This window comes from Ictidomys tridecemlineatus, chromosome 4, assembly GCF_052094955.1.
Source record: "Ictidomys tridecemlineatus isolate mIctTri1 chromosome 4, mIctTri1.hap1, whole genome shotgun sequence".
Classification (NCBI taxonomy): domain Eukaryota; kingdom Metazoa; phylum Chordata; class Mammalia; order Rodentia; family Sciuridae; genus Ictidomys; species Ictidomys tridecemlineatus.
Genome location: NC_135480.1, coordinates 114481192 through 114493889, shown reverse-complemented (window position 1 = coordinate 114493889; position 12698 = coordinate 114481192). Strand labels below are relative to the sequence as shown.

Here is a 12698-nt window from a genome sequence, read left to right as displayed (position 1 = left end):
GAAGGCAGGAGAACAAAGAAAATCTAAAATGTATAAAAGGGACAGTACATCCCCACTTCTTGGGGTACTAGGACACCAGCTAGAAGTCTGTGTTACTGTTTGTTAAATAAAACCTGATTTCTGTGCTTGACTCTGTCATTCTCTAATGCTCAAACTCTAACATTTGAGGAAGCAGAACTCATCACTGATAAACTAACCAGCAGTATCAATGGGACTAGGGGATGCTTTCTCTCTTCTCTCTCTCTCTCTCTCTCTCTCTCTCTCTCTCTCTCTCTCTCTCTCTCTTTCTCTCTCTCTCTCTCTCCCTCTCTCTCCCCTTCCTTCCCTCCCTCCCTCCCTCCCTCCTTACCTCCCTTGCTCCCTCCCTCCCAATTGGTGCTGAGTTGCTTGTTCCAACTCACACTCCTGCTATGGTGTGCTCATCTTGCCAGAGACCCAAACCAATGGGGCCACTCAATCTTGGACTTGAATCTCCAAAATAGAACTCTCTTTATTTGATAGGTATCCCATGTCAAGTGTTTAGTTTTAGTGATGAAAAACTGACTAATACATCCCTACTAGGATTAGCCAAGCCTAGCAATATAGCATTTGGGTTTCTGTTATGAGTGTATTCGTTTGAGTTCATGGGTCTTCATTAAAAACCATGCTTGCATAGTAAGCATTACTTAGAAAGATCATCATTTTATAAAGCCTTTTCAGGTAACAAGGGGTGGTCACAGGAAGGTTTGGTTCATCTTTGTCATTTTAGGGGATACCAGTAGGAGTCAGGGCTTGGAAAGTGACAGGATGTCTCTCTACTGCCTTCCTCAGCCAGTTTTCCTCCCTGTATCTGCCAGCCACTCACCATCCAGAAGAAAGTATGAGTAGTGTCTGGGGGATTAGTTCTGTAACCTATCCATAAGAACTAGAAGACAACTGAATGCAGCCAGAAAGGAGCCGGGCACCCAGCAGTGCAAGGAGAGGGTTTAGGCGTGAGATTCTTCCTTTCTTATTCCTCGGTTGTTTCTGTTTGCACAAGATGTGTTTCCTCCTCAACCTCATCCAGCTGTATTCCCAGCCCATTGAAGGAAGGAGGGGGAAAAGCTATTTAAATTTATACTGTTGAATTTCTGTAGGACACCGAAATATTTTTGAAGTTAATGGGGGAGCTCTGAATAGTCTGTTTCAAATAATTACAGGAAAAAAAATACATTGAAATAATTAGTAGTTGCTACTAGAACATTCAGCAAAATGAAATGACATCTTTGCATGCCTATTAAATGGCACTTTATTTTCAGTTTAGGGTGTTTTGGATGAAATTAGATGGCAAACATACTGCATCATTGAGTGATTAGAAGAACTAGTATCATTTAGAGTTAGACTAGTACTATCATCAGCTTTTTTCTTCTTTCACTAAAAAAAAAAAAAAAAAAGTGCTGTGCTATCCTGTTAGGCGAGATTTTAATAGAAATGGGACCAACTGTAGCCCTTGAGACTTGAGCTTAAGTGGCTTATGTGAAATCCCCCGGATGCAAGGAAAGGCGTTAAACAGAATCTGATTATTCTATTTTTTCTAATTCTGGGATTCTCTTTCTACTCTGCTTAAAGAATGCATAAACCTCCCACTCCAACATCTTCTTCTCTCTCAAAGAAGAATCTTATTTGCCAAAAACAGAAAATGGTCTTAATCTAAAGAGTAAGACCACATTTATCTTTAGTTTTACTCCTTGCATCTTCATAGTATCCCTCCTCTCTATTAAAAAGAAAAACAAATTCTAATTTTAAAACATTGTCGAGAAGACTGATTTTCAACCTTTTAATTCACTAAGGCCTTTTCCAGAACACTGACCACAGCCTGACATCCCCACCTCTCCTATCCCCTCCTCCTCCATCTTCCTCATCTCTCTTTGCTTCCATCATGGTCCCTCTGTCCCACTTTGCTGCTGTTTCTTCCTGCTTCCCTTAACTATTCTCTTTTTATTTTCTCACTTCAATTCAAGAAAAAGAAACAAATGGAGAAAGAAAGAATAGATATGACATAAGAATGTCTCATGTGTTGCTTAATGAGATATTATTTTTTTAATTTTATCATATGCAATTTGGGAGGAATATTTATGAAGCAAAGAGGACTGAAAAATCCATATGTTCCAATTTTCATCAATATTTTATTATCAAGCACCAAGAAATTTATCTGAATAGCTAACCACCCCCTCATTTAAAACAAATAAACAATAAACAACGTGTTCGGGAGTCCTGAGACTGCATCCTTGCAGAGAGGAGACTGGTAACAGAAATGGCCCATGAGAAAGTTAGGATCCAGAATAGGAAATAACAAAGTAAGGAGAGAACTGGAGATTGCTCTTTTCTGTAGCTGGACTTGAGGCCGCCATGTTTCTTTTCCAAGGCCTGGCCATCATCTCACATACTGCTGGGCCTCTCTGCCTGGCATCTCTTTAGCCCAGAACATTTATAATTATTCTCCCTAGGCTTGTTTGTTCAGAAGTACCCACAGAAATATCTTGCCTGCTCCCATACCCAGGCCTCCAGGTTGTACCTACTGTCTCCCCAGAAGAAGGGGCCTCTTCTGCCCTGGAGGTTTTGTTCTCCATGCATCCTCCCTTGAAACAGTTGAGAAAGGTTCTGAGAAGAGAGGGCAATTAGACATCATTTTTCTTAATATTTGCTATTCAAGTAAAAACCCCTCTAATTTGATCTTTTACCTCAGAAGACTGACATTAAATTTGAATATTTATGTCAAAAATAAAAGGAAGGAAGGGGAAATAGGCTATGGGGTGTATGTGGAGGCAGGAAGATCTTTCGAGGACTCCTAAAGAGACATGTGATCTGCCTCCACTTTGCTCAGGGGTGCTCTTATTGTCATACTGCCAGTCTTGTTCCTGACACATGGGGGCATCAATGAAAAGAGCTAAGGCTGCTGTCTGTGGCTGGTACTTGAAATGTTGCCCATGTCCATCATTTAGCAGGTCCTCTTCTCCCTTCCCCTTTCCCTCCTATGTCCAGTCTTTTCTCTCAGGTCATATCTTCCTTCAGCTCTTTTTCTCATCCCAGCAATTGCTGCTTGGTTGAGGTTTTCTTCTTATCCCTTCTATTGATAGAACCCCATTGGGCTACATGATTTTTTTTTTTCTATCCAATGCTCCATTAATGACTTTCTCCTCTATGTCTCATCTTCCCTGATTCCAGAAGTAGCTCTGGCAGCTTCTCTAATCACGCCATCTGAACAGTTCCTAACTTGTTTGTTGTGATGGAAAAGCAGGGCTAAGCTTGATCATTAGCTTATCTTCATGTAAAAGTCTTTTCTGCAATTTCTTCCTCAGTGACCTCCTGGAATAAGTTCTGGAATGGTGGCTACAAAATCACAGCTCTGTCTCCTCAATGTAGTTCTGTCTCTTGGCAGTGTCAACCTGGCTTTGCTGGAGCAAGAGGGGATTTGGGGCCATGAAGCAAAAAGAAACCAAAACCCTGTAGTGACTGCTGTTTGGGAACATCCCTGGAGGTGGTGCTGCCAATCAAAACTGATTGCCCCTGTTCACTTGCTGATTGCTTCCCACTTCCATTCTCAGTTCTGCAAATTCATCTTGACTCTAAGATCCTCAGAAGGTGTGGGGATTTGCGGCCTCTTTTTCCCACTACCTAGCCATGGTTACACTGTATTATTTCAGTCTTGCCTCTGCAAGTAGACAGTGTGGCTCTGTCCATAGCAGTCACTGCAGAAAGAAATAGAAAGAAATTTGGTTTTATAGGGCAGCAAATATCCTGAAAGCCCTGAGGGAAAAGCCACAGCCTCAGTTCCCAAACCAGGTCGGTTCAAGCTTTGTGCTCTGGATTTATGGTGTCTGTACTGAACCAATTTAAACAATTTCAATCAACTGGACTCACATGATAAATTGTATATAACTCATCTTTATAAAGGAGAGTATAGGTTTGGATTGAATTTGAACCTTGAGTGGGAGGTTGTGATCCAAGGAGTCTCAGAGTTTTCTCGTATAGTCACTGAAATTAAAAACTTATTTTAAAAGACTAGGACCATCCTGACTTTGAGAATAAGACTGAGATCAGCAGATCCATAACCATCATATTTTTCCTGGGTACTAAGGAATGACTGTAGATTTAAGCCTTACCAGCAGGCAGCATTGAAGAAAGTTAAGTAACCTTGCCAAGTTTAATCAGAATAAAAATAATAGCATCTACCACACTGTGTGGTTTTGTGTATTAAAAGAAATAAAATGGTTGCTAATATTTATTATGCACTTTATACGTGCCAAGTATTATTATAAGCACTTTACATGTTCATGAAATGGTTCCCAGCACATAGTAAGTACCTAATAATTGTCGGGTATCATTGTTAATAACAACAGTCATCATAAACACTTTTAAAGCACACACCATGCATTTAGCTCTGTCCTAAATGCTTTACATATCAATACACTTTCTCTTCATCACAGCAAACTGTTAGCATCATCCCCACTTTACAGATGAAGAGACCAAGGCACAGAGAGGCAAAAGAAAGCATTATCAAAGATTAAGAGCTGATGAGTGGTGGAGGTAGGACCTGAGCCTTAGGGTTTCTGTAAAGAATGGCTCTTAACCACTGGCTCTCCTCCAACAAATATTGACTGAGCTCCTTCTAAGTGCCAGGCACTATTCCAGGAGCTTGGAATACATTAGAGCCTTGATGCCTTTTACATCCTTGAGAGGGTCAGAAAACAAACAAGCCAACCAGTAAAATATCTACCAAGCTAGGAAGTGGTCAGTGCTAAGGAATACAAATGAAGCAAGAAAGGTGGTCGAGATGCTGCAGTGTGGGGCAACACTGAGATTTGGGATCAGTGTGTTAAGACACCTAAGGATCAAAGGAAGCCTGCCATGCCCATATGGGTCAAAGCATTCCAGGCAGAATAAGTCCCTCAAAGACCCTAAGGCTTGGAGTGTGACAATCAATTATGCTAACTGATCTCATAGCCCCTCCTCAGCCCAAATTTCTAAGCTTGGCAAACCTATCCCAGCCCTAGTAATAAAAAGAAGGATTTGGAAGTGCATTTCAAATCTTTGTGATGACTTCAATTCATCACAAATCCAACTATGAACCTCCACATGGAATAGACAAGACCATTACTGTCACAGGGCCCCATGCAGGTACTTGGATGACACATTTAGAACATGTCACACCCCACTCCTAAAGAACCTAGTTCACATCTTTTGCTTGTGGGTGGAGAATGTCAGAGAGGGGCTAAAGCTGAAGATAACCTTATTTAAAACCACTTTGATCCAAGGATTGTAACCATTTAGTGTTTATCGATTTTTCTTTCTTATTTTTAGGAAGGTGGGAACATGTTAATTAAACATTTTTGAGTGGAGCAGTTTTCCAGGGAGGATGGCTTAAGTCTTCGAGAACCACTGAATCTTTTATTGCTTTCCAACAGAAGCTCCTAGGAGAGCTGGGTCAGTGAATCACCTCATTCCCTCCTCCCCGTCTGCCAGACTCTGGAACTGGGCAGAGGATATCTGAGCTCTGAGCCTCTTTTGGCCTTAGCATCTTATATGGAGAGCTATCAGACGATAGATGAAGAAGCATTTTTTTTTTCCATCAGAAATAAGAGTAGTTCTGCCTAATCCACTGGCACATGGCTCCATTCATGGTGAGCCACCCTGTAGGAGACCACTCTGCAATCTCAGCTTTGTCTACACACTTGCCTGACAGTATGTGGCAGGAAGACAAGGTGCTAGCTAGACAACACCTAATGTTCTCACCAGCAAAGAGAAGAGGAAGGGTTTGTGGGTCTAGATGACTCCTTGTAAGTACTTCTGCTGTCATAGACACAAACTCATGACAAACTGAATTACATTTTTCTTTTTAATATATTTCTTTTGTCCACAATTTCATATCCACACCTTATTCTGTTTAAGGTTCTGTGTTACTTCACTTTGCTTTTAACAATGGGAGATGAAACTTAGTCCTACACTATATTACTTCCTCTAATAGAACATGTCACACCCCACTCCTAAAGAATCTAGTTCACATCTTTTGCTTGTGGGTGGAGAATGTCAGAGAGGGGCTAAAGCTGAAGATAACCTTCTTTAAAACCACTTTGATCTTTTCAAAACTCCCCAAGGCATATATTATTACCACCATTTTTCAGATGAGAAGGAAGGCTTATGAACACTATATCCTTTACTTCAAATCAGAAGTTAGTAACTGGCAAACTAACAAAGATTAAAATGAATACTCTTAATCTTTTCACAGTCTGCCTTGTGTCATTTACCTAGTATCTGAAAATGTATACATGTACAGATGGCCACCAATTTATGATTTCTCTTTACAATTCTTTGACTTTACCATGGTACGAAACCATACCTAGTCAACCACTGTGTTTTTCATTTTCAGTACAGTATTCAGTAAATTGCACAAGCTATTCAATGCTTCATGATAAAATAAGCCTTGTGTTAGGTGATTTTGTCCAATGATAGGCTAATGTTCTCTGAGCACATTTAAGGTAGGTGCAGCCAAGCTATGATGTTCAGTAGGGGTTAAGTGTATTAAGTGCTTTTTCTACTTACAGTATTTTCTACTTATGATGAATTTATCAGGATGTATCCCCATCATAGGGTGAGACACGTCTGTGTATATACATTCACCTAGATACGCCCATATATTCATATTACACAAATATGCATATCTACTGTCAGTGAAAGGAATTATCTTTTTCTACCTTAGACTCATCTCAGAACTTATAGCAAGACAGAATGGCAAGAGAAAAACTTACTCATTTATTCAATGTGAGTATTATATATATATGTGAGCCTCCAGAAATGAAGACCCAAAAAGACAGGAAGCCTTGCATATACTTAGGATTGATGAAGAGCGAATAGTCCTGGGGAAATTGCTTACAATTTCAGACTAACAGGGTATGATCTAATGCTAACAAACAGGGTGGTGGGGGCACATAACAATACCTGTTTGCTCAGATCCTCTCTGTATATCTGTGCCTTCAGAAAGAAGGATGTTCCTTTCCTCTAGGTTTAGGAAGGGCATCTCTTGTATGAGAGCCTTACAACCTGCTTCAGGGAAAAGGTTCAAAATTTGAGACTGATATCCCTGCATCTGCTGTTTTCTCAAATGCCAAGGTCCATAGTTTAGAGTCGTGTGTCATTAACCATATCAACACTCACACTATGTTGAGTTATGGGAATGACTAGAAGGTTAAAGTGTTCTCTACTTTTGGCACCGCAGGGACACAGTCCAGAAATATACCAATAAGTAAATGGTGCTGGTTTTCTAGAGCTGAAGGGACAAAATAACCCATGGTGAACCTGGGCCCCTTCTTTTTTGGAAGCTATAGTGATTTTTGCCCTTGTAGTTAAATCTATGAGAGAGATGGGGCACATTCCTAGGACTGAAGGCCACTTGGCAGAAAGAACAGGAAGAGGGTATCTGAAAACAGGAGGTGAACTGGCTCTCTACCAGAAGGAACCAAAGGAGGCATGAACAGAGGTATAACCAGAGAGAGAAGACAGAGGAGAGTGAAGAAACTGGTTAAGAAAAAGAAGACACAATAAAATGAAGGAAATATAGTAACAGTGTTAACAAAGATGGCCAGAAAAAAAGAGTCAATCAGTACTGAAACAAAGTTCCTTCCAGAAAATGACTTAGGCTGGGTCTAGAAAGCAATGATTTTTAAGTGGAAATGACTATAGAATTTAGAGAGCAGAACTTCTTCCTGAGGGCTTAGGAGCATTCCAATTCCCCATCCAACCTCTACCCAAATCATAGATCTGTTGGGTTGGTCATATTCGATGCTAGCCATAGTTCAACTAGACATCATGGTTTTTTTCATCTCCCAACTGTGAGGAACTTGATCTCCAGGTTTGGATAAAAACTAAATGCCCCCCTGATTCTCTAGTGAGATATTGATGGTTTGACCTCATGCTGCTCTCTCAATGAAACTCTAATCACTCAGCCATAGGCATGAGCTTCACAAGGGAAGCCTCTGCAAAACTCCTTAGTACCAAACCTGGAGTAGCACATACATAATGGAAGAATCTATTGATCCCCCACATCTCTGTGAAGAGACTCGACTGTCACTTACATTATTTCGATCCAGGCAAAATATTCCATCTCATTGAGACTGGGCCTCCTTGGCCTTTATTATACAACACCATTATTTTGCCTCCCTTGCATTTTTGTTTGTTTGTTTGTTTGATTGTTTTAGTTGTAGATAGACACAATAAGTTTCTTTCTTTTTGTGGTGCTAGGGATCAAACCCAGTGCCTCACACATGCTAGGCAAGTGCTCTACCACTGAGCCACAACAACCCCAGCACTTCCCCTTGGTTTTTTGTTTGTTTTCTTTTGGTGGTGCTGGGGATTGAACCCAGGGCCTTGTGCATGCAAGGCAAGCACTCTACCAACTGAGCTATATCCCTAGCCCACCCCTTGGTTTTTGTGGAATAATTTCCTCATTGATTCCCCAACGTCTGCTCTTTCTTCAATAAGCAGGATAAGCACAATCTCTCCCTTGAGGATTAGTGAATAGTTCAACACCTGATGATGTGCTTACATGACTTAGGGTCTGTGCCACTTCATGTACATAACTCAGACGTGCATTCCATTTTGGACATATCTCTTATGAACAGAAGATGATGTTTTAAGCAAGTTAATTAACCTCTCTCTATCCTAATTTTTCATCTGCTAAAAGAGCATCAAGAAAACTATACTTCCTAGCCATACATTGATCTCAATGGTCTTCTCTTTCTCCCTGCTTCTGTCCCACACCTCCCAGTTTATCAGGTAGTCTGTATGAAAATCATGATCTTCTTAAGGACTTTCTTTGCTGGTCATGGTGTTTACCCTTAGAGTAGGCACTTGATAAAAGGAAAGCCAATCAATGGTCCTTACTATGAAGTTCCTCAGAGCCTGGGAGAAGTACCTGACTCTGCTGGTAAAGGAGTGAGGATATAAACCTCAGATCAGCAGATTTCTTTCCCTCCACCATGGGGAAAACAACTGATGTATAGTAGATAGCAGATATGAATAGCTGACACAGAGAATGGAGATGAGGGAGAACAGGTGAGGGAGGGAAAAAGAGGGAGACTCTAATATAGTGAACAAGAAGGAGAAAGATAAAGCTGACGATGTCCATGTCTCTGATTCTAACCACTGTGGTTAGATAATCCCTGTTGTCTTTGTCTTTATGCACTACTTGCATTAAATTTCTTTCTCACTAAAGTCTATTTCACTCAACCAAGAGTCATGACTACCTAGCTGGGCAGTTCTAAGCATTAATTATATAATGCATGTTAAGTGTTTACCACATTGGCCAGCCTACAGTTGAAGAACACAAATAATGGTAGCTACTCTCTTCTCCATCTTCCCAGGAAGCTGTCCAGGATAGTGGTGAGGTGCCTGGACTCAGGACACCAAATTCTTGGCTGCTCAATCCAGATTTACCAGTCATTATATTTGATCTTGAGCAAGTTATTTCTCTGCATCTTAACATTCCTGTCATAAGACATCTATAGATAATTAGCTCAATATGCAGCAAGGACTTAAAATACTTTTATTATCATTCTTATCTAAACTTTAGTTTACCAGGTTGTTTCCCATATTAACTTGAGTCAGAACTACCATAAATGCAGGATCATTATCTTACTTCACTTGCCCTATCAGACATCACATATGAAACATATTGTACGCCTTCATAAAATATTGAATTGATAACCAAAAGAACATCTTTTATAAAATGCTTTCTAGCTGTTTAATGCAGGCTAGCTTTTATTTCCCAACTAAATACTCCATAATGCCAGATATGCTGAGGACATTGGTAGGAATTGTTTAAATATCCTCTGCCTGATTTCTGGGCCACATCTGAAGAGCATAAAAGAATCTACCAAAAGCACTTCTGAATCGTTTTCCCTTTGTCTTCTTGAAGTTTCTCTAGCAGTTTGTCAAAGTGGGAGCAAGTGGAAAAAAGTTATGCTATGTGGCAATGACAGAGCAAGTTTGTCCCATTCCCCGAAGCACTGGCCTTTGGATGCTAAGTGGAGCTGTTTCTAGACTAGTCTCTAGCAAGTGCTCTATGAAATTCTTAGCGACCCTTTGAGGTGCCTGTCACAGGGGAATCTAAGGATGATCTTGCTCTGTAGGGCAGTTATGAGATTATCGTCCTGGTCCACTGGGGACTGACAGTAATGGCAGCTCAGAGCAGCTGTGGTATTCGAAGGAGGAGGGAAAAAAACCCTTCAATCCACAGTGCCATCAGCACAGCAGTGAACGCAGCTCTGTCTCCAGCTGATTTCATCTAATGTGATAACACTCATGATAATAAATATTGTTAAAAATAAAAGTCACTCTGGGGATTGCGAATCACTGGGACAGGTGTTCAGAATGAGAAGAGTGCAGTAATTGGGTGACTTATTCATTATTGGAAATGCCGTTTAAAATCTATTGCATTTAAAAAAAACAATACTTCAGCTGCTCTCTGGCCTTCCAAAGTCATTAGCGGGTGTTCTTTATCTGTTTGTTTTCCTCGCTGAAGTGAGGTTTTTAATGTCACATAAGAACTAACTTGACTCTGCGCCAGCATCTCAGAGTGAATGATGCGGTCTTCGGAGGCTCACACATCACTCCACACGATGTCTCTCCTCTTTAGAGCTCATGGTCTCTGCAGTCTAGGGACAGGGTAGTGGGAAGGAACAGAGAGCTGACAATTCCTGCTTGACAACAAAGCCCATAGAGTCACGGGAGAGACCCCTGGTTCCCTCCAGGTCACATAGTCAGGCTGCTAAAGAACTTGAGAGAGAACCACATGTCCCACTTGTCAGTCCAAGCTTTGTGACAGGGGATGCAAATCAATAACAAATTGTTTCAGAAAGGTTCCTCTGCTGGCAGTTTTGAAGCACCTCATCCATTTTTAAAACAATCCGGAAAGGGCATATGATAATAATTGTCCCATATTGGAGACTGAAGAGGCTGAGTTCCCAGCAAGAGCAATGAATTCCCAATGTCATATAGCAAGTTAGAAACCCAATTTTTACTTAAAATTTGCTTTTGAGACAGGCACAGTCACACATGCCTATAATCCTAGTGACTCCAGAGGCTAAGGCAGGAGGATTGCAAGTTTGAGGCCAGCTTTAGCAACTTAGAAAAAATCCTTAACAACTTAGTGAAACTCTGCCTCAAAATAAAATTAAAAAGGACTGAAGATATACATGGTGGTAAAAATGCACGTGGGTTTTACCCTAGTACCAAAAAAAAGTTGGTTTTAAAATATTCACTCCACATGTTTTTGGTTTTCGTTTTTGTTTTTTCTTTATAATATTGTTTTCCAATTCCACATGAGTTATCCATGTCTTGAATTTCTAAGGGTATGTTTGCTCCTGTTCATTGGAAGGAATCCTCTCTATATTTTAATGCATATGAAAAATTGAACATGAGACTTTACTTTGGACCATAAGATTTGCTCATCTTCTTTAGGGAAAAACTATTGTGTTCCTGTTGAATTTTATCTTTTGGGGTGATCTCTTCATGATATTTTCTGAGTATCTCGGTATAATCTATATATGAACAGGAAACCATTTAGTATTTTGACTTGTATTTTGACTCTATGTAAAGTTGCTTGAGGAAGTCTTATGCCAAAGCTTCATTTCTCAAGTTCTAAAGGTAAATGCTTTATAGTGATTATCTACGGAAGATATTCCTGGTGGAGTTGGAGGACTGAGGTAAGGAGTAACTATAATATTCCTCTGACCTTTGAAGAAAGTGATTATAGCCATTTGTAGGTATATACTGAGGATAGGTGCCCAGGAAATGTTGCAAATAAACTTGGAAGTATCTTTGTTGAGACCTTGGCTTCTTGAGACAAGGCAGACCACTGAAGACTGGGGATGAAAATATCAAAGAGGCAAAGTTTCTGCCCTCTAGGAATTCATTGGTGTTTTGGGGAATTCATGAGGTTGGTTCTAAGGCAGTTTATTTTCTAGCAATGTCTCAAAATGGACCATCTCCAACATGATCAGACACTTGCCATGGAATGAGGCCAGGGTTCTACTCTTCCCTCCATCATGAAATGTTGCTTTTCTCTTGGTTCTTACTTATCCTTCAAAGCAGATGTCAAACTTTATTTCCTCAGAAAAAATTTCCCTGAAATCCTTCAGTTGAGGTTATGTCTCCTGCCTATTTCTCTTCTGACATTTATGACAACTATGATTCAATAGATATTTATATAGTTTCTGGTGAACCACTGACCCCTCTCAACCGGGGGAGAACCTGGAGAGCAAAAACTATGTATCTTGTCTTTACTTTGTCCCCAGACCTAGCACCATGCCTGGCATAAAGTAGATATTTGAAGTTAAACAAGAGCTGGGAACATTGCTGCCTCTGTTAGTCCCACATAAGGCCCCAACTAATATTTAATATCAAAAAGTTTTTAAATGCTTGATTCATAAGGAAAACTATTTAATCCCTTTAATTCATCCCATAGATGGGAATTTTGCCCTAAGTGGAAGTGACTTTCTTCCTGACAGGAACACTGGGAGAAGACAGTACTTAAGGTTGGGAAAGATAGTAAATACAGGTCTTTTGTCCTTGTTTCTCCCTAGATTTCAGCTCTTCCCCAATTTTTTCACCCTCTGGACCCTGTGCAGGGGGTGGGGAAAAGTATAGAAATACAGCACCCATCATCCTCTTCCCTAGGCTCAGCC

The 12698-nt window shown here is 40.4% G+C and overlaps 1 non-coding gene across 1 annotated transcript; it reads right to left on the bottom strand.

The window, feature by feature from the left end:
- Nucleotides 1-8350: 8350 nt before the first annotated feature.
- Trnaa-ugc (transfer RNA alanine (anticodon UGC)) lies at nt 8351-8422 on the bottom strand. The gene has a single exon. It is a non-coding gene; the product is annotated as a tRNA-Ala (tRNA).
- Between the last annotated feature and the right edge of the window lie 4276 nt (nt 8423-12698).